This window comes from Pinus tabuliformis, chromosome 2_1 (genome assembly GCF_031772625.1).
Source record: "Pinus tabuliformis cultivar Carrire ecotype Pingquan chromosome 2_1, CPIR1, whole genome shotgun sequence".
NCBI classification, from domain to species: domain Eukaryota; kingdom Viridiplantae; phylum Streptophyta; class Pinopsida; order Pinales; family Pinaceae; genus Pinus; species Pinus tabuliformis.
In genome coordinates, this window is record NC_142299.1 from 35,213,839 (window position 1) to 35,231,530 (window position 17,692).

At 37.4% G+C, this 17,692-nt stretch overlaps 1 protein-coding gene across 2 annotated transcripts in view; it reads left to right on the plus strand.

Annotated features, from left to right (window-relative positions):
• LOC149198647 (uncharacterized) overlaps nt 1-17,692 on the plus strand; it is a 313,246-nt gene that overhangs the window by 180,083 nt on the left and 115,471 nt on the right. The gene's annotated exons all lie outside the window — the stretch shown is intronic.

Sequence of the window (17,692 nt, forward strand, 5' to 3'; positions counted from 1 at the left end):
TGTGAGGGAGTGTGAGGAATGAGAGGCCAATCATTGGGCCATGGTTTCTCCTATAAATATTTTCTTGATTAATTAGTCATTTGTTGAGGATTTTTATCTGCATATGCTTGGTGTGAGTTGCAATTCAATTTTATGTGTTTTTGGGAAGACCCTATGGTTAGATATTATTTGACATGCGTTAGTTGTAGAGAGAAGTCCAAAGGAATGAGGCTAAGGCCTCATTAACGATTCCTCCCGTGGAGTTCTAACTTCCAACCACGCAAGTGCCTCTATTCCTACGAGAGATTGCTTGTAAGAGAACTGCAAGGTCACCTGTGTTAACCACAAATGAGGGTCTAAACCTTGCAAGCTGGGTGAGAAAGGTGTTCTTATCTTCTTACGACCAAGCTTATGCTTGAAGGTATATTTTAAACATGCACTTCTAGTCCTAGAATGAAATGCAAGACATGAGTGAATGCTTCATTGAGATTAATTATTTAGAGTAAGTACTCCGATGAGATAAGTTATTTTAGATATTCAATATGAGAGCAACTTAGATGAAGTACTTCACCAGTGGATTGGCAACTATCTCGAATGAAGCAAAAACCAAAGAGATTACTTATGATCAAAATAGCACTTTAAAGAGCCAAGATTAGCTAACAATTCCAAGAACTTATATTTTTGATTAGCCATATTACACAATCATGATTTACCACAAGAAACACTCTTATAATTAGCGATAGGAACTTGGAATCATGATGCTTCAAGATATGGTGCCCAATTTAAATTACTTTGTTAACTCAATGCTCACTAATGATTTTCAATTATGAGACAATAAGTGACATGATATCAATAACAAGATCTCTTCAAACAATGACTATCCAAGATTACTATTAAGATTCAATTTCTGCCACAATGAAACTAATGCTTATTTTAAGAGCACAAAAGAGATTGCTAATAGTGATTTATGATCAATGTTATTAGAATTGGACCAGAACTAGTGGAACCGGCCGGTCTGGCCATTTTTGGCCCAAAACAGATCTGATCTGGGTTTCCGAAACGAAATAGGCCGTTTCGGTACCAAACTGAACTATTCCACCCAACCAATTGGTTCAGGATCAGTTTCGTGCGGTTAATACCTTCTCAGGTCAGTGTAGAAATTTGTGTATTTTTATTTTTTGATTTGGTTAGATTACTTCTAATTCTCCCTTAAGCCAACCTAATATTCAAGCCTATGGTCTTGTTGACCACTCTGTGTCAACGACCCCATAGCAATACACCCATTTTTTTGCAAAACGGTTCTATCATGTTCGAGTGTTCGCGCCTTTCAGATTTCTTCATCAGCCGACAATTTTGTTAAAGATGTAAATCTGTTCTGCATGGTTATAATGTAAATGATCTTAGTAAGACCATTATGTATGTAACAACCTAGGTAAGTATAGTATTTTGATGATGATTACTACCTTAGGAGGTTTTTTGTCTCACTGACTCATCTGTGTCTCTAGACACAAATGATTGACATAGTTTTCCCTCCAACCTCAATTCAAAGCTAGGGTGGATTTTGTTTTCAAGATATTAAGCAAGTCCTGGTGCTTTTTATCGAGTCTTCGTAAAAGTAATTTGTGAATAATCCTAGCTAATTGGCTAGTTTATTTTATTACAAAATACTATAGCGAACGAGTGTTCCCCCTTCATGTATTGAATTGTAAAATCTTCATGTAAAAAGTTATTTAGTGCATGGTGCCTCATAATTAGACACCATGGCTGAATATCAAAGGGTTGGAAAAATTATTAATCCCCTCATCAGTCAATTAATTAAATTTTCACGCAAAATTAAATTAAAATCCTAAGCCAGAAATTTAATTAATTTTCTGTCCTAGATAAATTTAAATTCTCCAATGGTGAAATTCGAGGGTTTTAAAGAAGTTAATTTTTGGAGGTTCATGACCAAGGGAATATTGAGGAAATTAAGAAATTTTTGACCCTTGAGCCTTGGTTGTTAAGTCAAAGTCAAAATTTTGAGGAAATTATCTCAAAATAATTAATTTTAAGTTAATTAAAAATCAATTAAATGATAAGATTGATTTTTCCTCAAAAAATAAATAATTTCGACAGGGATGATTAAAGATTAATTAAATCTTTATGAACGGTTGAGATTAATTTGATAGGGATCAAGCCAACTAGTTATTGGAGATTTTACCTATAAATTAGAGGTTAGTGTCAGTCTGTCTTTTCATCCGGTCTTTGAATCGTGTACTAAGCTCTTAAGCTCTCTTGTATACCTTTTCGAAATTAATGCAAAAGTCTTTGGGGTTTCAACATGTGGTGGTGTTCCTTTTCATGAATTTATGGTAAAATTGTTTTAATTCCTACTCAATGTTATGTGAAAACTATCAATCAATAGCTCTCTTAAAATAATATGAATACAAGTATCTTATTGAGTTTGTTGGATCTAGGGTAACATTTTTAATTTTGATCGAATTAGCAAGTATCTCTATTTCTTCAAAATTTCATTGTTGTTCTATTTCTCTACTTGGTTTGATGGTTGATCTAGTTTTTGTAGGAGATCTCTTAGGTTTTCATTGAGCGTTTGGGGATAGTCTTCGGTTGAAGTAGCGAACTCTCACCTTATGTTTTCTGAAGGCCCTACTTCATATAAGCTCTGAGACTTATCTTAAGATTAAATTTTTTCTGCAAGGTGTTTTGGGCTAGTACCTCTCCAAAAGATTTCAATTTTTTTAAAAATATTTGTGAAAAAACCAACAAATCTAGCTAGTAAGAGCCTTAGGTTATCGGATCTGGGAGCAGAGTTGGACTCATACTCTTCAGATCTGATAGATCTACAATCTTTGTGAAAAGATTTGTATATTTTTTATATAGATCTGGAATTTTTTTTCTATCTTGGGTTTTTGGGGTTTTATTTATTTTTGTGTATTTGGGTTCTGGGTATTTTTGCTTTCATTTTTGTAGGTCCAGATCTGAATGAATTTTTTTATTTGAAGCCAGATCTAGACCCTGGAGGGTAAGATCTAGCCTCAATATCATTTTGCAGGGACATTAGTCCAAATTATTTTCAGTTTGAGGGTTTCAAAATTCAGATCTGAGGATTTTATAATTTTTTCGAAGACAAATCTGAAGCAGAAGTATATCATTTAAAAAAAGGGAATTTCTGGTAATTTTTTTTTAAGTTTATGGGCTACCATTTTCTGCTGTATTTTTTTCCCCTCCGTGGAAAATTTAATTTTTTAAAAACCGTCATCTGCGTTTTCTTCTCCTGTTGCTCCTCTTTTTTTCATCTACACATTCATTTCTCCTTCCTTGAGCCCATAACGTCCTTTTCTCCTTGCGTTCACAACTTCTTCCTCACTTGTCACTTGACCTGTTGCTCGCTTTTCTATTTCGCGCGGCTCATTTGCTCCATTAACCTACATACAAAACCCCTTTGAGCCAACATCCTTCTGTCTCTTCCATCTCCTGTTGTGAGATCCTCCTCCTTCGACCTGCAATTTCTGTCCCTCGCTGCTACCGTTGAAGCTTGCATCTTATCTCCCTTTTTGCCCTTCTCCTCGAGCCTGCAAACGCTCCTGTCCATGCCCCTTTCTGCGTTTCATCCTTCATTGACGCCGATGCCATCTTCCTTCATCGCTATTGGACCTGCATCGTCGTTGCCCAAGCTTTCTCACAGCTAACCCTAGCTACCATCCCTGTGTCCCTCGAAGCTCCTTCCTACGCTGTCGAATCTGCAAAGCCAAAAACACTTTCATTCCATTTCACTTCTTCACTTTTTTTATGTTTTGTATATTTCGTTAGGTTTAGGCTTCACATTAAATTCGATATATATATATATATATATATATATATTTTTTTTTTTTTGTGATCCCACTTTGATTTTGTTTCATAAATAAAAAAAAAAAAAAAAGAAAAAAAACACTTTTTAATGTTGATATTTCTAAAGAATTAAGTGAAAAGAGAATTTTGTGCTCTCACATTAAAATTTTAAATTTTTATGTGGCCTTTGGCCCATTAAAAATTCAAATCATTAAGTCTTTTGAGTTTTTTACATTTGTTGCATGAAAAAACTTAATTAATCATTTGCCACATTAAATTTGTTTCATCAAATTTAGCACACAAAAATTTGCTTAAGGAATAATTAAATTTTTAATCTAAAGTTTTTTCTTGAAGTTTTTTTTCGTTAGGGGTTTTGGAACTTTAAAATTTAAAGGGAAAATTTTGTGGTATTAAATTGTTTTAATTTCTCTATAGTCAAACGCGTTTAAATAATTTAAAAGAAATCGTTTCTAAAGATTGACTATAGGAAGGCAAGAAATTTTTTATGGGTTGGGTCACCTAAGAAAAATCATTTTTATTCTGGAGTTGTTTGAATTGCTTAGCGTTTGAATTTCATGGTTCTGCATGGTATTTAAAGTTTTCGAAATATAATTGTTAAAGTATTTTGCATGCCAAGGTTTTGAGCATTTTCTTATGCTTGCCATCCATTGAGATCGTTCATCATTGAATTAATTTTAAGCGTGATTTAATTACTTGAATTATTTGATGTTTATTGCATGTTAAATATTTTGCGAATATTTTGAGTAATTATTAAAGTACTCTATCATGGAATTGTGATAAATTGCATATCTTTTGTTTCTTAAACTGAGTATTTTTTGAGCATTTGATATTAAATTGTGAAGAAGATTTTGTTCTCTTTGAGCTATTATTATATTAAAAAGATTTGAAGTAAGCTTGTGGTTTAATTGTGATACTGCTAAGAAGTTTATCTATTAATCTTTGTCTTGTGAAGTGAACATTTCATTTTGGTGATTAAGAGCTTTGATAGATCATGAAATAAACACTACTAATCCTTGAATCTAACTTGATCTCATCTCTAATCATATTGTGCATTTGCATGTTAAGTTAGTTTTGCATAATTAAAATTTACTTCCAAGCATAAGCTTGGTCAATAGAGAGATAGGCACCCATCCATCTTTGCTTGAGAAGCCTGCTTTAATAGTACTTAAAACAGTGACCTTGCAGTCGTCAGAGCCACAACTCTCTGTAGCGCTGGAGGTACGGGGTATGTTAGATTTTCAGGAGAGGTATTGTTAATCACACCTTAGTGTGCTTCACCTTATCTTGTCTCTGCCAATTGCTACAAAATTAGGCTCAATATAGAAAGGATCGAAGGGTTAAAACTTAGATAGGCATTTAACTAAAATTCACGAAGTTTCTTACATCTCATATTAGTTTTAGGATCTGCATTTCATATAAAATAGTTATTCAACCAAGCAACAGTTGCTAATCAATTACTTCGGCCTTGGCGACGCTTAGAGAAACCGATTTTTGCTTCCTTCTCATCCAAGAAATCGAAACAGATCCCAAAGAGAAGCAACATCTTAATGTGCTATTTCTATCCACCGCATTGCCAACCTAGTCAACGTCATAATATCCATGTAGCCTCAAATTCCTGATAGAGATTCTTAGCAACAATCGAATGTATGTGATGAGGTTCAACCATAAATTGACTCAAAGTATGAAGCATATGTTCGGATGGGAGTTTACCAAGAACATTAGGGCCCCCACAAGTTGTTGATACTTGGAAGGGTTTACCAATTTGGGCCCAGCAAGATTTCCATCTAGCTTCTTGAAGTCGAGCTCCATCGGGGTAGGCATAGACTTGTAGTCCACCATCCGACATCTTTCTAGCAGCTTCACATTGTATTTTCCTTGACAAATGAAAATCTCAGTTGGCTTTTGCTAGACCTCCAGGCCTAGGAAGTAATACATCAAACCTAGGTGCTTTATCTCGAACTCAGAAGTCAATTTCCTCTTTCATGGATAAATGAGAGGGTCTGCACTGGTCAGAAAGAGATCACCAATATAAAGGACCAAAATAAGAGGCATGTCCTTTTCAACCTTAAAGTATAGGTTTGGATCAACATAGCTCGTCGTAAATCCTAACTTCATAAGATAATTGTTAATCCTTTCGTACCAAGCCCTAGGGGCTTGCTTCAACCCATAGAGAGCTTTCTTCAACTGACATGCATGTGTCCTTCTATCTTATACTTCAAACTCTTGAGGTTGTTTCAAGAAGACTTCCTCCTTAAGCAAGCTATGCAAGAGAGAAGTCTTCACGTCCATTTGATGTAGGCGCCATCCTTGATTGGAAGGGAGAGAAATAATAGACCGGATAATGGTATATCAGGCAACGGTGCAAATATTTCATCATAGTCCACTTCTTCCTTTTGAGAGAAATTGCAAGGAATGAACTTGGCCTTATATTTTTCAGCACTCCCATCAACTCCATGTTTAATTTTGTAAAGCCATTTTGAGGTGACCATAGCTTTGTCCATGGGTCTAGGCACGACGTCCCAGACATCATTTTTCATGATTGATTAATATTCCTCATTCATCGCATCCTTCCAAATTTGGTGTTTTACGACTTCTTCGAATGTGCATGGTTCAACTTGAATAATAGTACTCATAACAACCAAATATCCTTGGTACCTATTCGACTTCTTACTTTCACAAAATGTCGCTCTTCGAGTAATATGTATTTCAACATATTTGAGAGTATCTTTGAGCCATAGTGGTCTTTTCCTAGAGGGTAGAGGGATCGCTAGGAGGTGGATCAATAAGATCCATCAAACCATCAACATTGGGCATTAGTTCATCTATCGGAGGTTCATCTTGATTTTCTGCACCATCATCATCGTTCTTCTTTGGAATAGGGAAATCTGTGGCTTTCCCAAAGGCAACATCTTCATCAAAGGTGACATCACGACTTACTTGACATCTATTTGACCAAGCACATAGGTTCTATATGCCTTTGAATTTTTACTGTAGCCAATGAATATGCCTTTCTTCTTAGAGCTTCCAAATTATTCTTTTTGTCTTCAGGCACATGAAACTACATGGGACGACCAAATATTCTAAAAGGAGAAACATCAGGTTTCTTACCAGTGAATACTTCCTTGGGTGTCTTGAAATCCAAACCTTGATGCAGGTTCTTATTTTGAACATCTACGACAATGTTGGCAGGTTCTCCCTGTAAGAACTTCAGTAAACCTTGATCATAGCTCATGGCATGAGTGGTTTCCATGATTGTTCGATTCTTCCTTTCAACAACGCCACTCTACTCAATAGTGTATGGAACAATTGTCTCTCTCTTAATGCCAACCTCTCTGCAAAAGTCATTTAATTCATTTGATTCATATTTGGTTCCATTGTTGGTCCTCAACATCTTGATCTTCTTCCCTGTTTGATTTTCCACCAATGCTTTGAAAGAACAAAACCATTTGAACACTTCATCCTTTTTCTTCAAGAAATAGATCCATGTTTTGCGTGAGTAGTCATCCACAAATATTGCATAGTATAGGTAGCCTCTTAATGAAGTTATGGGCAAGATACCAGATAGGTTAGAATGGACCAATTGAAGAATATCAGTCGTCTTGCTTTCACTAGAAGGGAATGGTCCCTTTGTATATTTCCCAGTTGCACAACCTTGACAAATGGTTCATATTAAACTAGGGAAAATCTCTGATGCCATAATTCACATTGAAGACAAGTATCACTTGCCAAATATCCCAAAGGACATCTACCAACTTGATAGAGACCATCAACTCTAAATCCAAGAGTAAATGCATCTTTAGTGGTTTTATGCCAAATAGGTACCTTTCCATCAATGAATGCTACCTTTCATCGCTGAAATAGACACCAAGTTCTTCATCAATTTGGGGACATACAACACTTCTTTTAGATGAATTATTTGACCTTGATTCAAGTGAAGAGTGACAATACCTATCCCTTTCACGAGGTAGGTGGCATTATCTCCAAGTATCATCCTCAAATTAGTTTTCTTTCCAACCAAATTTGAGAGGGCCTCCTTGTATCCAGTGAAGTGCCTTGAGGCTCCATTATCAATCAAGCAATGATCCAAAGCTAAGTCACCTGAGAAGGGGACACGGGACATGAAGGACACATGGACTCGAATGTTGGACATAGACACGTTGACCCCCCAAAATATGACACATTATATATATATATATATTAAAAATTAGTTATTTCTTACACAAATTCTCATTCATGATACAGATTCATTGATTCAAACATAGATCTTCATCTAGATGTAAGTTTTACAAAGTAACATTATGCATACAAATACAATTATGACATAAATGATAAATGATAATACATATTCAATTCCTCAATGATCCAATAGGAGAAAGACAAGATACTGTAGTTTTCTCATTAATTCATCAAAATCAAATTGTGTTACATAGGTAGTACATTGCCAATGGAAAATACAAATAGCAAATACAAAACAAATACAAGTCTACAAGCCTCAAGGCAGTAGGTAGCTCATGAGTCATCAATCCTCATCATCAAAATTAGTATCATTGTACTCATCATCATGGTCACCACTACTCTCATCTGCTGCATCCTCCTCCTATATATCCAAAGTCATCTCTGCATTTGGTGGTGTGGAGGATGACCCCTCTACAATATCACCCCCATCAAATGTGACAGGCTCTAGCACTGACTCATTGAAATCCAAGTTGGCCAATGCCAACTCAACACTGATGTGCAAACCCATATCATCAAGAAAGACATCCCACATCTTTGTCTTTCCCTTTAACCACTCATTCCTCTGCTTGTAAATAAGACGAAGGTTGGTGTGCACATACACTGTTGTCTCTGTCCTAGACTGTTCAAACCTACTCTTCTTTAACAGTATACAAATTCCCATATGTGCTCCAATTCCTCTCGCAACAAGAGGATAAAGTCACTTGACAGAGGAGCCTCATGGCTAACTGCTGTAGAGGAGGGCTTGTTGCCCCATGAGTTGCCCACCAAGATTAGGGCTTCTTAGCCCTCCCTGTCTCAATTCACATCATATCCTGCAAATCGACCAGTGCCAGTGGAAAAATCTGCAAAGGCATCCTCCACCTCATTAAGGGATGCTCTATTTTGAAATATCTGCCTGAATGCATCTTTCCTCCCCTATGAGATTTCACCATCCATGTGAGGAGGGAATTTGTGGGAAGGTACACCATTCAACCACTCATGGTTGTAGTATTTTGGGTTCAATGAGTGAGCCAAACAATGTAAAGGTGTGCAATTCTTGTTCCATCTGCTAACAAGAATATCTTGTATGGTGGTGAAGAAGGCCTCTGATGATGTCTCATACTCGGGACACTCACTCTGTAAAATAATGCTCGTCATAGGCTCAATCATGGAATCCCATCCTTCATAAACCTCACCTAGGATGGGTTGGTCTGTATTTGCAAATCGAAGCAAAGAAATGATAGGGTCCATGATCTGAATAAGTAGATCTACCCTCTCCCACCAAGCATCATCTAACACTACGTCCTTAACTCTTTTTGAGGCTGCTTGATCTGTCTTTCTCCAACAAGACCAAAACTCTGAAATAACCATGGCCCCAAGAGCGGCCTTGACCTCCCTCAACCTCTTCAACATGATGAATGAAGACACAAACTATGTATGTTCAATCTTCAACAATGATAGATTGGTGTACTCCTTGTAGATAGTGAGGGCATTTGTATGAGTTTGTACAAAGTTGCGGATATGCCATGCATCCTCAATAATGCTTCCGATCCAAAGCACATAAGAAGCAATATATTTAAGTGCTAAGGTCAATGAATGGACAATGCAAGATGTTTAAAACACTTGTGGATATTTAGCTTCCACAATCATGCCAACAACCTTGCAAACAGGTGCATTATCTGTAATGATTTGCACACAAGAATCAACGCTTACATCTTCAATAACTTTAATAAACAACTCACACATATATTGTGCATCCTTGTGTTGTCGCACAGATTGTCACGACAATGCTTAGACCGGGGGCTGTCACCTTGATCCCCAATCTCTCTGTTTAAGCCTGTCTCTCGCGGCTAAGGGGGTAGACCCTATGGGAAAATGGATGACCAACTGGGGACCAGTTGGGTTGGGAGACACGAAGGGAAAACAAACACTAAATTGATTTTACTAAGTTAATAGACCAGTGCCTTATGAAATGATTAAACGATTATTTGTTGAATGCTGCAGAAATATGAACTCATTAACAATCGTTTACCATCAATCAACCCAAACAAATATTAACTTTTATCAAATGCGAGAAAATGCTTAATGGCTTAATGATACTGCAACAATTAAAATTTCGAAAGATAAAGTGCGTTAAACAACCACGCAAAATGCTTTAATAGTGATCCAGCAATTAAAACTCAGTAACGATATTCCAAAAATGCTTGAAATAATCACGTAAAATGATAACCGGAGATCACATTCATGTAGTTAATCTTCAAATGAACATTAAACCATGTTAAACATTAATTCCCAGATCAAAATTTTAGCCTCAGCATAAAAGATAAAACATAAGAAATTCCTGAGCCAAGACTGAAATTGGCAAAAAATTTCCCAAAATATTTTTATATTTTTCAGATAAAACAAAATTTAAAACTAAATGAAACCTTTTATTATTTTATTATTATTATTATTATTTTTTTTTTTATGAATTTCTATTTTATTTTTATTTACTTCAAACAAAATTAAATCTAAACTAAAAATCAAAATCTAAACTATAAGGAAAGAAACTCTTTAGGCTTTTTAAAGTTTTATAATATTTTTTTTTTTTTTTTTTGATATGAAATGAAATTTAAACAAAACTAAATCTAAATTTAATCTAAAACTAAACTCTAATCTAGACTCTACAAAATAAACAACCCTTTTTTATGATTTTTTAAAGAAAAACAAAGATCAATACAACCTAAGTGAAACAAAATTAAAAAAAAAGGAGATAATAAAGTCTAGCTCTTAACAAATCGATCCCACCTTTTTTTATTTATTTGCGGAGCCTTAAACCTAAAAAGAAAACATATAGATATAAAACCTAGCCCAAAGAAATTATAATACGTTTAAAACTATTAAAATCTAGCTTAATTAAAAAGCAGGTAAACTGAAAAGAATTATAAAAAAATCGATTTTCAAAAATGTAGCAAACTGAAATCGAAAGTTTTGTTTAGCGTGTGCAGGTTGAAGCGTCTGACGGCGGGCAAGGTGAAGAATGTAGCGTGAAGCGAGCAGAGAACTGAAAAAATTCTACGTGATGATTTGATGAGAAGAGCCGGACAAGAATCGATCCAGAAGGAAGGAGATCGAGCCACGGGCTGAGGACGCAGGCCTGGACGTTTGATGCCGGATTTGATTGCAGATGCAATTTGGACTGCGTGGAAAAGATCAGACCTTGAGGGTTTCTTTTGCAGATTTCCACGTGGAGGAGATACGCTGTACATAGGTCGCTGCTACAGGTTGATTGATGGCAGCGTGGGGCATTTCAACACAGGAAACTACGTTTTATCTTTATTTTTTTATTTTTGCTTGCAGGTTTAAGAGGAGAAGGAGCTGCGGGGAAGAGCAAGGAGTGAAAAAACGTGTGAAGAAAGAAAGGATTGCGGGGTTTTGAATGAAGAAAAATACAACGTGAATGGGGGTGAATGAAGGACGCAGCGTGGAGCTGGAAATTTTTGATAATTTTTGCTTGCAGAGAGACGATACGTGCAGCTTGATGGTGGACAAAGGCTGTGTAGGAGATGATGGGTTGCGTAAAGGATATGGATTTGCAGGTAGCAGAATGGAGGGCGTGAAGAGGATTGCGGGATTTGATAACTGCTTTGAAGGGATTTGGAGCAACAGGAAGTAACCCAGAAATTTTCCAGATTTTAAAATTCGAACCCAGATCAAAAGAAAATTTCGAAACAAAATCGAAATCTTCCTGCTCAGAAGAAAACCAGGCAATCAATCTGCAAAACTTCTACCAGAACCTCTAAATATTTTCCAGGAATCTTGATAAAATTTCGAATCAGCTGATCAAGATTTGCCTGAATGAAGCCCTGAAATATTTCTCAAACCCTGTGCCTGCAACCTGCAAAAGAAAAGAAAACCCTAAATCAACTAAATAATAACAACATTTACAACTTTTCGACTCTTAAACAACCAGATTTGTCAATAATCACAGTAATATTATCAGAATATCAGATTCACTATGAGAAACTTCAGAAATCTCTCATGCATTCATAAAACAAACTTAAATGATAAACCCAGGATCGAAACTAGCTAGGCTCTGCAAGAGAATGCTTGCGGAGTTGGCTAGTTCAGCGGAGAACTTCCCCAAACGCCCACTGATCTTCTCAATAAGGGTTTCCTGCACAACTCATTTCAACCATCAATAAATAGGGAAAAAACAATACTAGCTTCCAGATACAATGGAGATACCTGCCATTATTTTAGAAATCTTATTACCATTCAAACCCTAGTAAGTGAACAAGATACCTGTGTTCAACAATACTTTACATCAAGCTATTACTAATGGCTGAAAAGTAAAAATAAGCAGAAAATAAAACAGCTCACAACACTTCAGGAGAGTAACACCAGCAAGATTTCAACCCCAAAGTCTTTCTTTATTAGCACCAGAAAAAGTTTACAAAAGAGCTTTCTTCAGCACAAGACTCACAGATCGAATGATCTCAAATGACCCATAGCACCCTATTTAAAGGAAAAATTCCCAACGGCTAGTTCGAGTGATCCATGTTAAAGTGATTTCGACCGTTGATGAGGATCAAGATATCTCTTAATGTCATCCGTCGAATTTTTAATGCATTAAAAAATTGAAATTCTGCATTTATTCGCTCAAAAATATTATTATTTTATTATTTTTAAGTTTTTATTTTATTTTATTATTTATTATTTATTATTTATTATTTATTATTTATTATTTTTATATCTTTTTTTATATACATTCCTTTTTTATTCTTTTTTATCTTTTCATTTTTTTTTTAAATTTTAAATTTTAAATTTATTATTTAAATGGATCTTCGAACTTAGTCTTTGGAAAAATCACCTAGGACCTAGGACTTAGGACTTATGAGGGGATTAAAACATTTTCTAACCCTCAAGACTATTAGAATATAGTTCTATTTAGTAATGCTCAGTCTTTTAGCTGTTTCTATTTTTATTCTTTTAGCAGTTTCTTAGATGAAACTGTTTGTTCTATATTCTACATAGAAACCTGATGTTTCTATTATTGTAAATATCTTTGTATTATCATTGAGCTGTTCGCTCCTGGTTAATTAATTCATTGAACATTCTTTTATGGTATCAGAGCAAGGTTAAGAGATTATTCTTGAACAGTAATTCTCTTTGCATCATAATCTCTTGAATTCTTTCTAAGGTCGAGCCCTCTGTAAGCCAGGCAGCCTTCACTGAGTCTTAGCCTCGGCTTTGCTCGCTGTGATAAAAGCTTACAGTCGTCCATCTCGATACAGAAATGGATTCTTCTCTTGCATGATCATTTTATTAAAGAAATAATTCTGTGTCGGTGAATGTTTTCGTGGGAGCGGGATTTTTTTTTGGCTGGCCAGTTTTTGCTTGGAATCGCGGATCCGGCTATCTTCTTCCTCACCGGGCGGCTACTCGACCACACCGTGGAATTTTCCAGCATTCGTGATCCAGGTGTTTTTCTCTCAAATTTCATTTGTCTGTTTGAAAATCGAAGTTGTGTTTTGAAAATCGATCTGCGGGCATCTGTTTTTTTTAAAACCCGTGATTCATAAGTCAAACCCGTGATTCGATCTGCTAAACGCTGTCTGTGGTCGATATTTTGAAACCCGTGATTCGATCTGCTAAACGCTGTCTGTGGTCGATATTTTGAAACCCGTGCTTCATAAGTCAAACCCGTGATTTTGAAACGCCCGTGGATTTATAAGTCAAGTGGCGTGCGTCAAACCCGTGTGCGTCAAACCTGTGGCAGTATATTTAAAACAAACCGTGGTTCATTATTTCACGTAACCTGTGTATTTTGCAAACACTGTTACGTTACCTGTGTTCAGTTATACGCCCGTTATCAGTGTTCAGTTATACGCCCGTTACCGTGGTTCAGTTATACGCCATATCGTGGTTCAGTTATACGCCATATCGTGGTTCAGTTATACGCCCGTGGTTTATTATATTTCACGTAACCGGTGTATTTTTTGAAAACGCTGTATTATTGCAAACGCTGTTACGCAACCCGTGGTCCATTATATACGTGTGTGATCACTTCAATATCAAGAGTATTCACCTGTGGGCCTTCATATACACATATATATATTCACGTTCTATTTCAAGACCTGTAGCTGAGCGTAAAGTAACGTGATGCTTGGATAGCTCACGTGGGCCATTGTTTACATCTTTGTGTTTTTTTTTCTGTGGGCCATTTTGATACCTGAGAAGTATATATAACCTTGGTGTTTGCCGGCAGTGGGTTATCATTCAGCAGAAGTGTGAAACTAAGACAGCACATTCTTCAAACTCAGACCTGTGACATTTGGTTATTGCATCAGTATACTCTTATGGTAGACCGGCATTATCTTGTGGAAAACTGTATTTTCAGAACTGTACTCTGTGCTAGCAGTATTACTATTGTTTTAGACAGCAGAGATATTCTTTAGCAGGTCAAAGTCTGTTCTTTAAATTTTCACCAGGATAAACAGTCAGCTACATTGTTCTTGTGTGTCATACATCTGTATTTTCTTTGTGAAAATGGCCACACTTACCAATCTGAGGTTAGAAGGAGGGCCACATCAGACAGCAAATGTTGCAGAACATTCCGAACAGACAGATTCTGCCTTTTACGCCTTTATGGCTAAAAGGTCTTCAGACCATGTTCCTTCCTCTGCATGGTATATTGATTCTGGTGCATCACGTCACTTTTCTCACAGGCGTGACTGGTTTATTGACTTCTCACCTTTCAGTGATTCAGTAGTATTTGGTGGAGGTGAAAAGTACACTGTTGTTGGCAGGGGTACAGTTCAAATTCAGTCTGGTGGACGCACGCTCATATTTCTAAATGTATACTATGTTCCTGGCATGGAGATTAATCTGCTCTCTGTAAGTCAGATTATGAGGAATTCTCCTCAGCTTGATGTTGTGTTCAGTGCACACAAGTGCTCCATCATTGACAGGGAGACCAGTCTGACAGTTGCTACTGGCCTAGAGGACCATGGTCTATAAAGGCTACTTGACACCGGTGACTTTCCAGAAGTGGCTCTAGCAGCTCGTGTCTCTCCCATCAGTACTCTATGGCATCAGCGATATGGGCATCTCAATATGCAGTATCTCTCTCAGCTCTCTCGGGAGGGACTTGTGTCAGGACTACCTGATATTCAGACTCAGCAGTTGGGGGTATGCAGCGCCTGTCAAGCGGGAAAGCAACATCGGTCGTCATTCAAAAATGGAGAATCTTGGCGCGCATCCCAGGTACTTCAGTTACTTCATGCTGATATTTGTGGTCCTATGAATACAGCTTCTATCACTGCTTGCAAATACTTTTTACTTATTGTAGATGACTTCAGTAGAAAGATGTGGGTGTATTTTTTAAAAAATAAATCTGATGCTCTTAGTACCTTTCAGAAGTTTAAAACTTTAGTTGAAAACGAATCTGGTTGTAATATCATGACCCTTAGGACCGACAATGGGGGGGAATTTTGTTCCTCAGCTTTTGCCAACTTCTGTGATATTCATGGCATCAAACGTCAATTAACCACACCTTACACTCCCCAGCAGAACAGTGTTGTCGAGCGTCGCAACCGCACGGTTGTTGAAATGGCTCGTTCCATGTTACAACACCGGAGTGTTCCAAACAAATTCTGGGCTGAAGCAGTATTTACTGCTGTTTATCTTCTTAACAGATCCCCTACTCAGGCTGTTAAAGGGAAGACTCCTGAAGAAGTGTGGTCTGGTCGTAAGCCTAAGATCAGTCATCTCAAAGTTTTTGGCTCAGTTGCATATGTTTGGGTTCCATCTGCTAAGCGATCTAAGTTGGATTCCAAAAGTCAGAAACTCATGATGACAGGTTACAGTGATCATCACAAGGCCTATAGGCTGATAGATATAGCCACTGGTCGACTTAGCTTCAGTCGAGATGTAGTATTTGATGAAGACAGAGGATTCTTTCAGTCTTCTTCTTCTGAGCAGCTCTCTGAGGATCCGCCTCACAGTGTTCTTCTTCCAGTCAGTCCATTTGATGGGAGGGATGATGTAGCATCAGGGTTTAATCCTACTCTATCTGAGCTTCCTCCAGAAGCTAATCCTCCTCTTGCTGTTCCTATTACTCTTGAGCCTGCTTCTCTTCCTCCTGATATTGGTTCCTCTAATCCTGATATTGGTTCTTCTTCTCTTCGGCCCAAATGGTGGGCTAAAACCATAGGTGATCTCCGGGATGACGAGCTCCTTGAAGGTAGAACTTCTAGGCATAAGAACAGACAACAGTCTACAGTCAATTTTGCTCTTATGGCTAACCTTCACAGTACTTTTGAGCCTCAAACATATTCAGAGGCTAAGGGGACATCTGAGTGGGAACAGGCTATGGAAGCAGAATTTCAGAGTCTTCAGAAGAATCACACATGGACACTTTCTGATCTTCCTGCAGACAAAACACCCATAGGCTGCAAATGGGTGTATAAAGTAAAATACAAAGCTGATGGAACCTTAGACAAGTATAAAGCTCGACTTGTGGCTCGAGGATTTTCACAGAAGGAAGGCATTGACTATGAGGAGACTTTTGCTCCTACAGCCAAGATGAGTACCATAAGGCTTGTTCTTGCCCTAGCAGCTCAGTTCAATTGGAAAGTTCATCAGATGGATGTAAAAAGTGCTTTCCTAAATGGTGATCTCCAAGAAGAAGTCTACATGACGCAGCCTCCAGGATTCAAGGTTGCTGGTCAAGAACAGAAAGTGTGTCGGTTAGTTAAAGCAATCTATGGATTGAAACAAGCTCCTCGGGCTTGGTACATGAAAATTGATCAGTACCTGACAGATCAAGGTTTTCAGCGTAGTCCATCTGATGCAAACCTGTATATCAAGCATACTGGTGATGATATCTTATTTGTAGTTGTCTATGTGGATGATCTTATCATTACTGGCAGCTCTGCACATTTGATCCATGGGATCAAACAAGATCTATGCAGAACGTTTGAGATGACAGACTTGGGACTTCTTCATTACTGTCTGGGGGTTGAAGTGTGGCAGACTGAAAATCAGATCTTTCTTTCTCAATCCAAGTATGCCAAAAATCTTGTGGAAAGGTTCAGAATGCAGGATTGCAAACCGGCCACGACTCCTATGGAACCAGGCTCAAACTTTCAGCACAGTCATCCTCTCCTCTTGTGGATGAAACTTTATTCAGGCAATTAGTGGGCAGTCTCATCTATCTAACTGCTACCAGACCTGACATCAGTTTTGCAGTAAGCTACATTTCTCGCTTTATGTCAGCTCCTAAAGCTGATCATTGGATAGCAGCAAAGCGGGTGCTACGATATGTGCGTGGTACTTCTGATTATGGCCTCTTATATACTCGCAGCTCCAATCCTATTCTCAGTGGCTACACTGACTCTGACTGGGCCGGTTCGGTTGATGACCGTAAATCTACAGCTGGGTATGTGTTTAGTCTAGGGTCTGGGGCTGTTACTTGGACTAGTAAGAAGCAACAGGTAGTGGCTCTCTCCTCAACAGAAGCAGAGTATCGGGGAGCAGTTAAGGCAGCCTGTGAGGCAGTTTGGCTTCGTAGTATGCTTGCAGATATGCATGTTTTTCAGACAAAGCCTACTTCTTTGTTTTGTGATAATCAGGGAGTGCTCAAACTTGCCAAGAATCCAGTCTT